Source organism: Schistocerca piceifrons, chromosome 4, assembly GCF_021461385.2.
Source record: "Schistocerca piceifrons isolate TAMUIC-IGC-003096 chromosome 4, iqSchPice1.1, whole genome shotgun sequence".
NCBI lineage: Eukaryota > Metazoa > Arthropoda > Insecta > Orthoptera > Acrididae > Schistocerca > Schistocerca piceifrons.
The window spans coordinates 511,311,608-511,328,621 of record NC_060141.1 but is presented as its reverse complement, the minus strand read 5'-3'; the positions used below and the strand labels follow the sequence as shown (position 1 = coordinate 511,328,621).

At 44.2% G+C, this 17,014-nt stretch overlaps 1 protein-coding gene across 1 annotated transcript in view; it reads left to right on the top strand.

Moving 5' to 3' along the window:
* The window catches only part of LOC124794665, a 465,391-nt gene that overhangs the window by 220,247 nt on the left and 228,130 nt on the right, over positions 1-17,014 (top strand). The window lies entirely within an intron of this gene.

Sequence of the window (17,014 nt, the reverse complement as noted above, 5' to 3'; positions counted from 1 at the left end):
CCAGTCGGTCTTTAGGAACGTGTTGTATGGGCCAGCATATAGCCATGACCGAACGGCAGAACGGAGCTAATAAGTTTGGATTTGGCACAGTGGGCCATAAGCCTGTAAACCTGGCAAAAATTTAAAAATATGATACAATATGGCCAAAAATTGGTATAAAGTTTCTGACCTTTCTGATAACGAATTTATATAAAAACTCAAAAAATTCAAAATGGCGGATCCAATACGGCGGAAAGAATCTGGAAAAAGTAATGGAGTGGACAAAAATGTTTTCGGAGAACATTTATGATTTTAACGGTAAACTTTATTACAAAACTGCCTCTCTTACAGACGTTATTGTAGAAAATATAACAAGTAACAAAAATTTAAAGTTGATAAGTGTTCTTTATCTTCTTCATCTCGTATTTCTTGCTCTTCATTTCCTTCTTCGTCTTCTTCTTCACGGACATTTTTGTATACTCTTAATCGTCCCCAGCGTCTGATTCCTCGCAATACTCTGCAGCAGGTACCAAGAGGGCAACAGCTTCCGACGACAAAGTTTTCACTTTTCTCGAAGCCGGTTTCCGCGAAGAAACAGAGATCCTTGTTGCAAGAAGTCTTAAGAACACATCTTCCATATTTTTCACGTGAGAAGACTTTCGGACATAGTCTGGGCGATACTGCCTTATTAACTTAATACAGTAATTATATTGTAATTTTGTAATAGTTTATTAGCAATGTAACAGAAAGAGTAATTGTATGATGGTGGTGTGCATATTCATTTTTAGCAAAATTTTAAGTCTACTTTCTCAGTCCAAATAACGGCATTCTGTAATGTTGCTTAAAACAGCTAGTAGCTGGATTTAAGGCCGATTCGTGAAGATAATAGTACGTAATTAAGGATGGAATGAAACAGAAGGCGGAATATCGTGGAATCTAAAACTTATCTCTCTCTTTCGATTGCGTTTTACAATTTCTTTTCTTTTCTCGCTTTCCGGTAAGAAGTTAATTACCAAAAACCAGTTGCTAATTAACGATTAAATATTGAAAGTAGGTTTGTAATTATGCACTTACCTTCTGGAATACCCTCCATTTAAAAAAAATCGGTTTGACTTCAATGAACAAAAATATTTCATGGAAAGGCGCAGTACTTTTCCATCCCGACTAGCTCAGCGCACAGCTCACAAGTGAATGCCGCGTTGGACCTGCAATTCTACCTTTGGAAGGAACAGTTGGCAGATTCTAAGAAGGGATTCAACAATGCCAGCATTACTCTAGCCAACCTGTTAACTTCTTAACTCCGAACTTATGACCGCTTTTTTAGGATTCTTGCCCACTGTGCGTGGCTGTGACCACAGAACACAAGAATGAAATTGCGAGCTGTCCAACTTTTCCATAAGAAATCGTGTACCACTCGTAGTCATGCAACACTGCACGAGGACAGCGGTCGTAAAAAGATTGTAACAGACAGGGACGGGGGACGAGAATCACACGTTGTCAGCGACAATCGGTTTCAACCGCGACGGTAACTGCAGATGTCAGTGAACGCAGGTCTGTCTCAACAAGTTACCTAGCAAATATTGCGAAGGGAACTGCATGGAATGGGCGCGTAACAAAAGGACATTGCTCACAACGGCACGCAAACCTGTACGTCTTGAGTAGGTAAAACAGCACAGAAACTGGATAAGTTGACTGGTGACGTGGAGTTTGGTTTGATTAGCGATGATTTTGCATCTTTCAAATGATGCAAGGCGTCAAGTACACCGATGGATCAATGAGGCGCTTGTCCTGCAATGTGTACAGGATGTATTCGAGGCCAGAAGTGGTTTTCTGATGTTCTGGTTACCGACATCACGAAGCAGAATGTTTATTTCAACGTTCGGACGGCCTAGTGTTGCTCCCTCTCTCCTACGTCTTCATGCTGAGTATGCTGTGAGTAGATTCATAATCCAACGGCCGTGTTAATACCGCTGCTCGCATACGTTCCCCGTATGATAATCACTCAGTCACTCCGTGCGCTGCGACTGACACATGAAACCATCCGGTTTTAATCCCATAGAAAACTTCTAGAACTATTTTAAGTCGGGGTAGGGTAGTCAAACGCAGCAGTCAGCATCCCCCAGTTTGGTAACTAGCCGTACATGGAATGCCTGAAGAAACTTGTGGTCTCTCTTCCCAATCAAACTGATCCATTACCAAGCATAGACGCGGTATTGCACGGTGTTAGTGTGCTATCTCTTGCGGCTGAGTACACTACAAGCAACTCAAAATGCATCATCCTGAGGGAAATATCTAAATCAGGTCAAATTTGCAGCAGTCATGTACAACGACGAGAGATGCACATAATTAATATTTCAGCGTGGCACCCATCCCAGGCGCCAGTAGTGCCACCTGCAAGCGCTATGTCAAGGGAGTACAAAAAATGGTTCAAATGGCTCTGACCACTATGGGACTTAACTTCTGAGGTCATCAGTCCCCTAGAACTAAGAACTACTTAAACCTAACTAACCTAAGGACATCACACACATCCATGCCCGAGGCAGGATTCTAACCTGCGACCGTAGCAGTCGCGCGGTTCCAGACTGTAGCGCCTAGAACCACTCGGCCACTCCGGCCGACGAGGGGGGGACACACGACCTTGTGGACGTACTGGGATTGTTCTTTCGTGCGGTTGTTTTGCCTAAGCAGCTTCAGTATGCCTCGCAGAAGACAGCGAGCATCTTTCGAGCACGTTTCGCAGTTCGACCGAGGAAAAATATTTGCCTTTGGTGATTGCAGATCTCTTCAGATAAATCGGTGATCGTGTTGGACGGAACCAGGAAACTGTGATGGGGATCTGTAATTGCTGGATACAGGAAGAAACGACAGGCCGAGGGGATCGATTGTACCCATGTAGTTGCACTACCACACGTGATGTCAGGCATATTGTGCGCATGGGAGTCATGGATCAAAAGTCCAAATGTGTGTGATTTCCTAAGGGACCAAACTGCTGACGTCGTCAGTCCCTAGACTTACACACTACTTAAACTAACTTATTCTAAGAACAACACATACACCCATGCCCGAGGGAGGACTCGAACCTCCGGCGGCAGAGGCCGCGCAATCCATGACATGGATCCTCAAACCTCGCGGCCACCACTCCGCGCGGCAGTGATGGATCGCTCTGCCATATCACGAACAATATCGCAAGTTCCCTCTGTTGCGCAATAAGCAGTGTCCGCGCGTACCATTAGACGTCGTTTGCAGCAGACTGGACTGATGCAAGGCGCCCATAGCTGCGTTTACCGCTGAGTCATCGCCACAGGCTTTTGCACTGACAATGGTGCGATGAACGATGAACATGGACAACTGAATGGAACTACATTGTTTTTACCGACGAATCCGGATTGCGCCTACGGATTAGAGTATAGACACACCGTGATGAGAGACTGTTGAACTGTTGCCTCAAGCATCGTTATACTGGACCTGCAGCCAGTATTATAGTTTGGGATGGTATTGGATTCCACTCCCGCACTCCCCAAGTACGCATTGCTGGTACACTAACCTGCCAGCATCTCTGAACTGATGGAGCCTGTTGTCCTCCCGCAACTTCGGAGCTTGCCTAAGGCCACATTTCAGCAGGATAACGCGCAACCAAACATGGCACGCAATTATGAAGACTTCTTCGTCGACTATCGGATTGCATTGCTGCCTTGGTCTCCCTGTTCTCCAGATCTCTCGCCTGACGAAAACGTGTGATCGATGACTGCGGAACGACCGGCCCTGGATACACTACCCGCTGCTTCACCAGATCAACTTTGGCAATATGTGGAAGCAACATGGACTGCTACACTCCAACAACACATGCAGAGCCTCTATGATTCAATGACGAGGCGTGTAGGAGCGGTTATAGCCAGCAATGGTGGTAACACTCAATACTGCTTTCATCATCTCCTTCACTTCAGATGGCGCTGTATTTTCCATCATGTGATCTTTGTACAAAGCGTTATCTCCAACATCAGCTTGTCTGTGATATCTCCGGTCTTTCTTGGTGCTGCATTTTGGATGGTCAGCACTGTAATTTTTTACGCAGTATCCTTATTTGTTTTAGCCTGTTCATTGCTGTGGACGTCAAGCGATTGCGCAATCTATATGACAACATAATGCAAAAACGACAAGGGACATCGGGAAGTGTCAAATGAGTTGCCTGTGAGAAAGCAAAAATTTACGTGTGGACGTTAGCGTAGGCCCAGAGAATGAATTTCGTCATCGACATCCACTGTGCACCGTACTCTGTACGACGTGCACATACAGGAACCCTTCTTCAAATTTAAGTCACACTGGTATTGAAAACAACAGACCATTTTCATAAGATGTAAACATTTTCCAAAGGATTATTGAACACTGTCAGTGTAGAAGTCTCGCTAATCTGATTAACGAAAGAGATGGAGAAAATTCAAAGTGATCTTTCCGACTCGTCATGGAGACGTTTAGTCGTTGCAAGAGCGCCACAAAAATGTTCGATAATCTACAGTGGCCTCCGCGGCGTCAAAGATTAAGTACGTCGTGTAAAATGCTCTATAATAAATTCGATCACATTCTTTACAACATGGGGGAAATTATATATTACTTCCGCCCACGTACACTACACATCAAAACGTCTGTTTGTCTTACACATGTAACTAAAATCCGCAGAAGTTCATATGTTACTATTACTGCGAGTCTTTCTGACATTATCCACAAAGTATTGATGCAGCGTAGGCAAAATATTGATTATTACTCTTCCTGAAGCAAGTTTTATCAATTTGATTTTGTATGAATCCGTAGCTCAGTGTAATTTCAAAGATCTACGTTGGAGTTTAGGTCACGGTTTTGCACAGTCCAGTCAAATAAATTCACCTGATTACTTTTTTTTCTTCAAACCATCCTACAATCGCTCTTGCTTCGTGAAGAGGAATGTTGTCACACTGAGTCAATATACATCCAATACGCTAATTATTACCGCAATGTGGGAAGCGCTCTGTAAGTCTGTAACGTGCTTATAAACATGTGGGCTCATTTTATATCCTACCAGGACAGAGTTCTAAGAAAACTTGTTCCGATCCATCATACCTCCTCTACAAAATTTGATTGTCATCAGATCATTCTCGTGTAAATACAGCACTCTATTCACTCAGTGGTACACACTTGTTTAGCTGAATGACTAGATTAATAAGGCACGATGTGGAGTTTAACGGAATTAGCAATGAAGTAAAACTGAGCCATAAAAGGTCAGAATTAAGCAGGGATAATATTACAGGAAATACAAGCTAAAAAAAATATTTATGAAGGAAATTCATGAATGGATAAATGACCATGTAGAAAAACCCAAGGAGACCGGGGCCAAGGGACCTCTTGGTCTGTGACTAGAAGAAGAACCCATTCTGAGAGAATAAATGTATTGCGGACACAAAGGCAAAAGTAAAAGTAAAATTTGGTACGCCCTTTGTTGTACACGGAGTGGTCTAGTAGGGCCCAAATCTGAATCGTAATAATAATAATAATAATAATGCTTATGCGATTTAGGCAGCATTATTACAAAGTTCGTAATGATCGTGAACTCAGGCCAAGAATTTATTTCCCTTGTAATATGTTAAAGTATAGGTTTTTGCCAACAAATTCTGTGAATGACCAGCAAAAATTCATGGAAAAAATGTGAAAACTGCTGGCGAATTAAGCAATTATTTCCTTTTCAGATTAATTTGGTTTGAAACACTATCAAATCCGACATACTTGAGTATTGTGTAGATGATTTGACATACTTCGTTCTCCTCCCAGCGTCGACTCAGCGTGAGCCCTGCAACGTCCTCTTCTCCGAAATTCGGCTGCTTGGAAAGAAGTGGTCCGCTGCCGTCTTTCTTAAGCCGCTGCCAACGAAACGCTGTCGACCGTCACGAGTCCGTTAACAGTCCAGCGGTCGCCACCTTACCGCTCCTTGCTTTATCCTCGTCATAGGTATCACAAAAGATTAGTAACGGCTACTTATTGCATCTGAAATTTCAGATCCGTCGATTTTAAGCTTTCCATTTAGGTCAAGTATAGCAGAAAAAATGGAAAGTCACATTTTGTATGAAGTAATGGATTTATTTTCTCACAAAGGCCTTGCTTAGTAGGCAGCATGAAAGATTAATACACTTGGCACTCTTTAACAGGGACTGACGTATTTCATACCACCATAAAGGGAGTCAACTCATTTTCCTATGCCACGTGCCGGACTACTAGGAAACGAAAACGCACCACTCATGAATACTCACGATAAGCGAAGTGCAAATGCATCTTTAAATTCCTTGCCATACTCCAAAATATTACTTAGCTGTTTTCGATTTGTTATTGAGACATCTTCGATAGATTTCAACACTTAATAGTTTTCAACACCAACTTCAAATAACAACACTGTATCAATTAACATTACAATCAGATATCTTTTTCTTGTGTGGAGCGCTAGGTGAAAAAAATGGCTCTGAGCACTATGGGACTTAACTCCTGGGGTCATCAGTCCTCTAGAAATTAGAACTACTTAAGCCTAAATAACCTAAGGACATCACACACATCCATGCCCGAGGCAGGATTCGTACATGCGACCGTAGCGGTCGCGCGGTTCCAGACTGTAGCGCCTAGACCCGCTCAGCCACTACGGCCGGCCAATAGGTGAGCATCTGTACCAAAAACTGGTGACAAACTACGTTGTTTAAATGTACTTGCCTGGCAACAACTTTGTTTCTGTGACTATGTTCCGCAGAAAGTATATATACGTAGGGACTTAAAAAAGTAAGCTATACACATGTCGTCCTGCGCTAAGACCATTGAGCAACAAGAGAGTAAGGGCCTGCATGTTCCGGGCTTCCTGCAGAAACAGTCCTCATGTGACACGGACAACAGGTGCTGTTGCAGAGTTGAAGCACTCGGGACAGTACTAATATTATGGGCAAAATTTGTAAGCTGCACAAAGATTCACCTTGAAATCCTGGCCGCATATGGACTAAATGCAATTTCGTGTCCGGCCATAGCGAAATGGTGCCAACAATTTCACCAAGGCCGCACACAAATCGGAGATGTTGACCAGGATGGAAGGACATCATTATCGACCACAGATAACAATGTCGATGCAGTTGAGGGACTGATTCGCAGCAATCGCAGGGGAAAGAAGTTTTCCAACGATGAGGACGCTCACACAGCGGTTCTGGAATGGCTCTGTACAAACAAGCGGATATCTATTGTAAGGGAACTGAACGATTGGTAGTGGCGGCCGGTGTGGCCGAGCTGTTCTAGGCGCTACATGTCTGGAACCGCGCGACTGCTGCGGTCGCAGGTTCGAGTCCTGCCTCGGGCATGGATGTGTGTGATGTCCTTAGGTTAGTTAGGTTTAAGTAGTTCTAAGTTCTAGGGGACTGATGACCTCAGATGTTAAGTCCCATAGTGCTCGGAGCCATTTGAACCATTTTTTTGATTGGTAGTGCGTTCCGATGGTTGTGTACAAATACTTGGTGACTATGTTGAAAAACACTATCATGTATCTGTGTTACTTTGAAGTGTGATGCAGACTTCAAGGAAGATGTTTGACCTTTCGAAGTCCTCTCGATAATTTGAAAAGGTCCACCACAAACTGAAGAGGTAGGGCATTTGGGAGGACGACGATTCAAAACTGCGTCCGGCCACCTTTGTTAAGGTTTTCCGTGATTTCCCTAAATCACTTCAGGCAAATGCCGGGATCGTTCCATTGAAAGGGCACAGCCAACTTCTTTCCCCATCCTTCCCTAATCCATTGGGACTAATGACCTCGCTGCTTGGTCCTCTCCTCAAATCAACCAACCAATCAATCCACCATAAAATATGGTGTGAACAGTTTCAAGTCTACAAGCATAAGTTGGTTGGTTGATGGGCGGGAGGGGACCAAACAGCGAGATCGTCGGCCCCATCGGTTTAGGGACAGATGGGGCAGGAAGTCGGCCGTCCCTTTTCAAAGGAACCATCCCGGAATTTGCCTGAAGCGATTTAGAGAAATCACGGAAAACCTAAATCAGTACAACGTCTGACCTGTACGGGAATATACATAATGGATGTAATAGTACAGGTCGTAAACGCATGGTTGACGACATATGGAAGATTGGGTCTGACCGTGAGTCATGCACGGATAGCCAAATGGTAAGGCGGCCGCTTGCAATAAGCGGGAAGTCCGGGTTCGAGTCCCGTCCGGCACCAATTTTCGCTGTCGTCATTCCATTCTACAGCTGATGGTAGCCCTTATTCGCAATTGCGAATTCATTTAATATACTAAATCAGGATGGCCGGACGCAGGTTTGGACCGTCGTCCTCCCGAATGCGAGTCCAGTGTGCTAACTATTGCGCCACCTCGCTCGAAAAAAAGTGGTTCAAATGGCTCTGAGCACTATGGGACTCAACTGCTGTGGTCATTAGTCCCCTAGAACTTAGAACTACTTAAACCTAACTAACCTAAGGACATCACACACGCCCATGCCCGAGGCAGGATTCGAACCTGCGACCGTAGCAGCAGCGCGGCTTCGGACTGGAGCGCCTAGAACCTCACGGCCACCGCGGCCGGCCCACCTCGCTCGGTCTCAAGCGTAAGTAAATCAGAATTTTATTTTCCAGAAAAAATCCAGTGAGCATGATTTTAACAAACAAAGGAAAGCATAACACGTCTGAACGTAAATTTATTTTAATGCAAACGAGAAAAGGAGATTTCAAGTTAAAAATAAAGAATGTTTATGTGACTGATGCTTTACGAGCTTTTGGTGCGTTGTGCAATAGATTGTGTGCATCTGGAGCTCTTTGATTCGTTGAGTGAAATTATCTTTATGATACTAATTCCATTTTCTTTAGATAGTCCTGATGAAACATCTGCGTGCTAGGACTACACCGATTTGGTTATTAATGTTATTTGCCACTCGAAAGAAAGGGAGCATTCCAGCTACTGTGTAATTTTAATGTAAATATTCCTCGTTGCAGGAAAGAGCGATAAAACTACATCTTGTACATCTTGTGCTGATATGGCAACGCCGGCCGGGGTGGCCGAGCGGTTCTAGGCGCTGTTATGGTGCTCAGAGCAATTTGAACCATTTGATATGACCACGGCAGAATTGAAGAAAACTTTGCACAAAGAAAACATCGTTGCACCTCGTTGCCACTCTCCCTTCCTACCGGTGATGCCATTTTCTGCACCGGGAAAAACTATCCATTTAACCGTTATTTTGTAAGCAAGGACATTGTATAAAAAGTACAGTTAATTTGGCGAGAGAGAGAGAGAGAGAGAGAGAGAGAGAGAGAGAGAGAGAGAGAGAGAGAAATATCACGACATCACAATCAACAACACCTGTCGAATGTTTTCTCCTTTACGAAAGCACCATTGCAGGACATGACGATAGGTACCGCTTTCAATCTTCTGTAACATGAACTAAGAATAGTGAACTTTGAAAGTTTTTTCCTATTATTGATAATTACCTCTTCTTCTCGTAGTACGACAATACCAATGGTGATGCGGCGGTCGCGTTCTTGAAGATTATCTTCGTGAATCCGAAGATTTAACCTAATGGTTAGTGATTCAGACAGAGGGAAATAGGTGTCTTTAAAGCTCGTAGAAATAAAATATTTTTCTTCCACGAGCTATCCACTTTTTATTTGTGAGGCACATATAAAACAAGATACGTCCGTATACCACGGCGGACGAGAACAGAAGAGCTATGTTACCATCATTAAAACAAGAAAGGTGGTGTTGAAAAAAGTTGAAGTTTAGTGTTTTTAATATTTTCGCGGCCCCCTCAATTTACATGAATGCATCGTAGTACGAGTTAATATACCATTGGCGCATTCAGCTGTTGCTTATTTGAATTAATGCATTTCGTTTTTATATACAGGTAAACGTTGTAGGTACCTACACAACATTCTGCCAATTTATAGAAACCTACGCTTGGGGAAGTGCTTAGTTCATCGATATTTGAAACTAGATTTGCAGTGTTTCTGTTTACTTACTGTTTATTTAGTTTGTATTTAAATGTTGTGCTGTTGGCTCGAGTACTTCAGTGTAATATTTAAAATCACAGACATTCTGTAAAAGGACAAATTTAAAACAATTTCATGACATTACTAAATACACTGATCAGCCGAAACATTATGACCGCCTACCTAATAGCCGGTATGTCAGCCTTTGGCACGGATAACATCGATGACGCGTCATGGCCTGGAAGCAGTGAGGTCTTGGTAGGTGACTGGAGGGTACTGGTACCATATCTGCACACACAAGCCGCCTAATTCCAGTAAATTCCGGGCGCGGCGAGGAGGATGATGGGCCCGGGGGGGGGGGGGGGGGGGGGGCGATGAGGTCTGACGCCACGTTCAGTCACATCCCAGATGTGTTCGATCGGTTTCAGATCTGGCGAGTTGGCGGGCCAGCACATCAATTGGAAATCGCCTCTGTGTTCCCCGAACCGCTCCATCACACTCCAGGCCTTGCGATATGATACATTATGATGAAAAATGCCACTGCCTCAGGAAACACGGTAGTCATTAAGGGGTGTACGCGGCCTGCAACCAGTGCACGATACTTCTTGGGCGTCATGGTGCCTTCCATGGGCGCCACTGGACCCATAGATGCCCAAAGCATAATAGAGTCGCCGCCAGTATTTCTCCGTCCCGCAGTACTGGTGTCAAGAAGGACCTGTTTTCCTGGAAGACGAAGGGTTCGCGCCCTCCCATCGGCATGATGAAGGAGGTATGGGGATTCATCAGACGATGCAAAGCTCTGCCACCGCGCCAACGTCCAGTGCCGATTCAGTCACAGTTGCCAATGTGGTGGTATTAATATCATGCATGGATCATCGACGGCGGAGGCCCATCGTTAGGGGTCTTCGGTACACCGTGTGTTCAGACACACTTGTACTCTGCCCAGCATTAAAGTTTGATGTTAGTTCCGCCCGAGTTCACCGCCTGTCCTTTTTTACCAGTCTGCCCAGTCTAGGACGTCCGGCATATGGCTGCCCAACCCCACGACTGCTTGACGTGGTTTCACTTACGTTTCGCCACTCGTTGGAGACACCACAGCACCCCTCAAACACCCGACAGATCGTGCAGTTTCCGAAATGTCGGTGCCGTGCCCCCGAGCCATTACAATTTGCCCTCAATCAAACTTAGATAGATCGCACTCCATTTCCATTCTACACACGGACAGCACGTTCACTGATACTATATGCAATGTGCACGTGTCTGATTAGCAGTCATTCCTCGCCAGGTGACGCTGCTATCGCCTCGACGGGGTTATATCGATAGTCGGTCGGTGGTCATAATGTTCTGGCTGATCACTGTATCAGATTTGAAGAACGTCAGAGAAAAATTTGAAATCCCAATATCAGCTGTGTGCAAACTTCTTTTGTATGTGTTACTTTTGTTACAAGGTGTTTTGATGGAACGGATGACAAAATAGTATTCTTAAGTCTTCTTTCGTGTACTTTTTTTACGTTTGCAAAAGCTCCTCTTTCCTTTCTCTTTTAAAATCTGTTATTCACAGTTGATACTTGTGACATGTGAAAGTGTACTTCACAGCTTTTGTCTCTAATGTGTCCTTATTCTGATCTGTGTCAAAGTAATTTATCGTAAAAAAAAGTGTGGCCTGTGCTGCAATACCTAGCTCTTAGTCGAACAAATATGATTTGATTGACTGTCAAATTTCCAACTTGACAGAACAAATCTTGAAACAATAACTTATATTTACGGGACAATGGCCAGAGTGTGGTGGAAACCCCGTTTATGCGGATTTCGCCGCCGATACGTCTTGACATCTCCCGTCGGTACTTTGCTCTTTGAGTGGATTAAAGGCAAAGTGCGTTGACACTTGGGGTCGTACATGTGTTTATGTGGCGCTGGCGCTGGTAGGTGGTAGGTGGTAGGTGTCTGGCGGCAGGCGGCAGAGGAGTGGAGAAGAGAGCAGAACAGGTTCGTGGCCTCGGGTGACCGGCCTTGGGCAGCCGCCGTGGCCTCCTGTGTACATACAAACCACAGCCGGCCGCGCCGCGTGCAGCGGCGCGAACCCACCTCTCGGGCCATTTGCTGCACCATACGACGGCTTCCTCCTCACATACACCACATACACACATCAAACACTCTCGTGGATTGCCACGCTAACTACTCTTTAACACTACAGTACTTATTAACCTTTTTCAAACTTGCTATCACACTGCCGTCAGACATTCGGAGTGGCTGCATTTTTAATTACGAAATTTTGTATACTTAATCATTAAAAAGCTCTACATACAGAAAAGCACGTATTATACCACCAGAGAAAAATGCTCTTATCAAGGAGCAAAAAATTCGAAAATGTTCTTGTTTGTTTAAAAGACTCTTACTGAGAAGTGGGTTAAAAATTACCTCCTGATTCTACATACCTCAGCACCTTTAAAAATTTTCCCAAAAATTTTGGTATGCAAACATATACGCGCTCTTTCTTTAACATGCAACTCATCTCAAGCTCCCACAACTATAACTTACTCACACCCACTAGTCCATCGCTGTAAGTAGTTCATACTCATCCACTCCCACTTCTCCATTCCAAGTCATTCATTCAGCCCAACTCATTGTCATTTCATTATCTCTTGGCGTCTCTCTGTCATTGTCACCTGTGTGACGGGCACAGTCCCGTTCGTTCTGTCGTACGGTCGTACTACTAAAGCCTCCTCTATCACTATCACTGTCTTTGTCTTGCCCTCTCTTGCTGCTAATATCTCATTCCTTCCTTTCTTCCTTCCTACTACTCCTGCCTCTTCTCATTGTCACTATCTCTCTCTTCCTCACTGTCATATACTCTATCTCTCATTGTTACTTGCTCTCGCCCACTTCCTCTTCATTCGTTCCCTCCCCCTGGCTCTGTCTCCTTCACGCTTTTTCTAGCATTGTTCTTTCACTGTCAACTACGTTCCACTGCCACTGTGTCCGTCTCTTTCTGTCGCACTGTCATTATCTCCTTCCCTCTTTGTGTGACACAACCGCTATCTACTATCTTCCAATATTTACTACTTTTCCGTCTCTCTGCCATTACCACGGTCTTCTTCTCTCCCAGCATAAAAAAGCACGAATATTTTCGCATGCAAAAATTTTTGGAAAACTAGTTAAAGGTGCTGAGGAAGACAGAGTGACGCAACTGGTACCTCACTTTTCAGTCAGAATCTTTTAAACAAACAGGAACATATTCGGATTTTTTGTGCTCCGAGAGGAGCATTTTTCCTTTGCTTCCCTTCTTTTGAGTGCTGCAGCAGGCCATGTAACTCATTTGAAAAGAAATATATTGATCAGTAAAATTTAGATAGTTTACATAAGTGAAAGTGAAATATCGGAAAACTAATTTTACGCCTCGCACCGGATTTTACAAGAAAAAAAAAATGTATATGCTTGAGAAAACAGAGACCCTTAACATCATATTTCTTCGTAATACATCGCTTTATAAGCTATTTCATCGCCTCAAACCGGATTTTACGTGTACAAGTGGGGTAACGTTAAACCACTGTAGTTCGGAAACGGATAAAGATAAGAAAAATATTTCAAGTTTTTTTGACATCAGGAAAAATTCCAGCTGTTTGCGCCGCATAGTCGTTTCGGAATCTGCGGCTGAGTTTCGGTTACCAAAAAAACAATTTTTGGGGTGTTTCTCAATAACGGCTAAAGATTTTTGGAAACTGGGAGATGTTTTTTCGAGATAAATGGCTACAGAACATACCGTTAACGTTTGATCAATTTGCTTTAGCTACTTATTACTTAGATCGCTCCTCACTCCGGATTTTACGTGTAGAAGTAGGGTAATTGTGAACCTCAGTATCTTGGAAACGGATGAAGATATCAGAAAATTTTCGAGTTTGTATGGAGATCGAAATCTTAGGAATACACCACAAAAAAATTTAGCCATTTTCTGTGCGTAGCCATCTTGGAATACTCAGCTGAGTTTTGGTTCCGCTGGTGACGGCGAAAATATAGTAAAATGTCATTTTTTGGGGTAACCACCTTTGACTAGCGTTGCCTCCATAAGTCTCATCAAGCCCGCAGTAGAACCACATCAATCGATTTCCATTTGTCTAAGTAGGAAGAAGCGTGTAATTTTCATACTTTGACCGTGCACTGTAGGGTAGTCACACTAAGACGATCCTTCTGTTGGGAATACTAATGATCCCTAGCCCAAGGACTATCCAAAACACTTTCCCCTGCCTTTTTTTATCACCAGCATAACCTGATGTACGAGCACTGGAAAATCCCGTTTTTATACGTGGCGTTTTGGATGCATGCATACCGACGAGCGTTACAGAAAGCAAGATTTCAAAACAAGAGTAGAAAAACAAATGCCTATTACAGATGCTCACAGGACCAGGTATTAGTAACCTCCCGAAAAAAAGCTTCGCCGCCCGCGGTGCCAGTGCGGTTCTAGGCACTTCAGTCCGGAACCGCGTGACTGCTACGGTCGCAGGTTCGAATCCTGCCTCGGGCATGGATGTATGTGATGTCCTTAAGTTAGTTAGGTTTAAGTAGTTCTCAGTTCTAGGGGACTGATGACCTCAGATGTTGAGTCCCATAGTGCTCAGAGCCATTTGAAAAAAAACTTCGGAGCTCTGCAGCTGGTGTGGAACTGGTACCAGGTGGCCATGAGACCCTCGATAGCTGCAGAAAGTCATCGCAGTAAAATGGTGTTTATGTGCCAGCTAATTTTATGCAATCAGTGCTGCACGATGGGTCGACCTGACAGAATGACGGAAAGGAGCTATCGTGTATGGACGTGCCCATGACCACACTGAGAGTGTAGTTACCTCATATATTGGTTTAACAAAGCAGACGGCCCAGCGTATCAGGGGATGGAGTACAACTCTCATCCATGTAACACGGCGTGAGACAAATGGTCGTAAAAAGATCCAGCGGACAGCGACCGACGACAAGAATCTCGCCTTGTCGATGACAGACTGTTTCAAACACGACAGGGATTGATGCTGTTGGTGAATGAAAATCCATTTGAAGAGATTTCCGAGCGAACATCGCCAACAGAACAGCCCACAATAGTTACACGGAGTGGGGTGTCTCGCACAAAGGTTTTGTTCACAGCTGCACATAAAACTGCACGTCCTCAGTGCGCTGAACTACAGACAAACTCGACGGTAGCGAATCGCGATTTTGCCTCTTTTCAAAGTATGCAAGGCCTAATGAGATGTTCAACTCGTAGTGCTTCTTGTCTCTAAGCACTGACAACTCTACGCAAACGCCGCTACTCTCGGCCGTTAAGACCGTTGGCCACTAGGTTGTGCACGGTGAGATCGGATGCCTGAAATTTGGTGTTCTTGACACACTCTTTACACTGTGGATCTCGAAATACTGAATTCCCTATTGATTTCCGAACTGGAATTTCCCAAGTTTATAGCTCCAACTACCATTCCGCATTCAAAGTCTGTTAATTCCCATCGTGCGGCCATTTCACATGAATCACCTGAGTACATATGAAAGTTCTACTAATGTTCTGCCCTTCCATATCTCGCGTACGTGATACTGCCACCATTTTAATACGTGCATTTCGCAATCCCATGACTTTCTCTCACCTCGGTGTATGTTTGCACGCATTCAGCGTCTAATATGGCAACAGTTGTGTTAGTAGCTGGCCACGCGTACGTACCTAGTTTTACGATTAATCAAGCAGCGTTTCGCGACTCGACTCTCTCGCTATATCACTTGATTTCAAAAATGGTTCAAATGGCTCTGAGCACTATGGGACTTAACTTCTGAGGTTCTCAGTCCCCTAGAACTTAGAACTACTTAAACCTAACTAACGTAAGGGCATCACACACATCCATGCCCGAGGCAGGATTCGAACCTGCGACCGTAGCGGTCGCGTGATTCCAGACTGTAGCACCTAGAACTGCTCGGCCACTTCGGCCGGCTTTTCAGGATTCTGGCCCACTGTGCGTGACTGTGACCACAGAATACGTGAATGAAATTTCGAGCTGTCCACTTGATTTCAACTCTATACAAAATATCTGGTTCTATTCACAGACCGAGCGTGGTGGCGCAGTGGTTAGACACTGGACTCGCATTCGGGAGGACGACGGTTCAATCCCGCGTCCGGCCATCCTGATTTAGGTTTTCCGTGATTTCCCTAAATCGCTCCAGGCAAATGCCGGGATGGTTCCTTTGAAAGGGCACGGCCGACTTCCTTCCCCGTCCTTCCCTAATCCGATGAGACCGATGACCTCGCTGTCTGGTCTCCTTCCTCAAACCAACCAACCAATCTATTCACAGTCGGTGAAACGTAGCAATCAATGTCCGTCCAGTATGGTATCTTTAGGGGATCCCATCTTCAGTGAGGGGCTTGAGCTGGATGTTACATACCTGAAGAAACTTAAGCGCTTTCCTCCTAGTCGAAGGGAGGCCATTATCAAGGGCAGATTTTGCGGATGACTTATTTGTCCAGTTATTTTTTTTACTTACTTATTTTTACTTATTTATTTTCTTAGTATTAATAACAGAAAACAGCAGCTCCTTAAGCTAGACACAGCAGTGTTGATACGTGTTTGGGGAAGCAAAGTAAGTCTACATTTTCGAGTAAGGAAGACGCGCATGTTGTGCAGCCAGAATAAAATAAGAATCTTCCTTGTTTCTCGCTAACTCTGCAACAGCGCGAAAGGAAATTCCAAAAAACATAGAATCAAATATACGTGATCTTAGTTGCGATATAGGGTGGATACCTATTTTTGTGTTGCCCTAATAGCTGAGAGTTCCAAAGCAAGTTACTGCGATGGCGTTTGATACAGAGATGCCGTTCATAAAAATTGTTTATTATGGTACAAATTTTCGTTGCTGGCCATGGCAAGGGGAGGAAATGTGTTAACGTACACATCCTGATCATCATAGGTTACGTCAAAGTACTCTGTTAAATTCCAAACCTCATTTTCTGTGATTCTGTGCCACTATTCGTGGTGATTCGTTCTTACAATGAGGACTCTAATTTCGGCATATCCCTGGTGTTATCCGAAAGAAGGCGGCTCGTGTC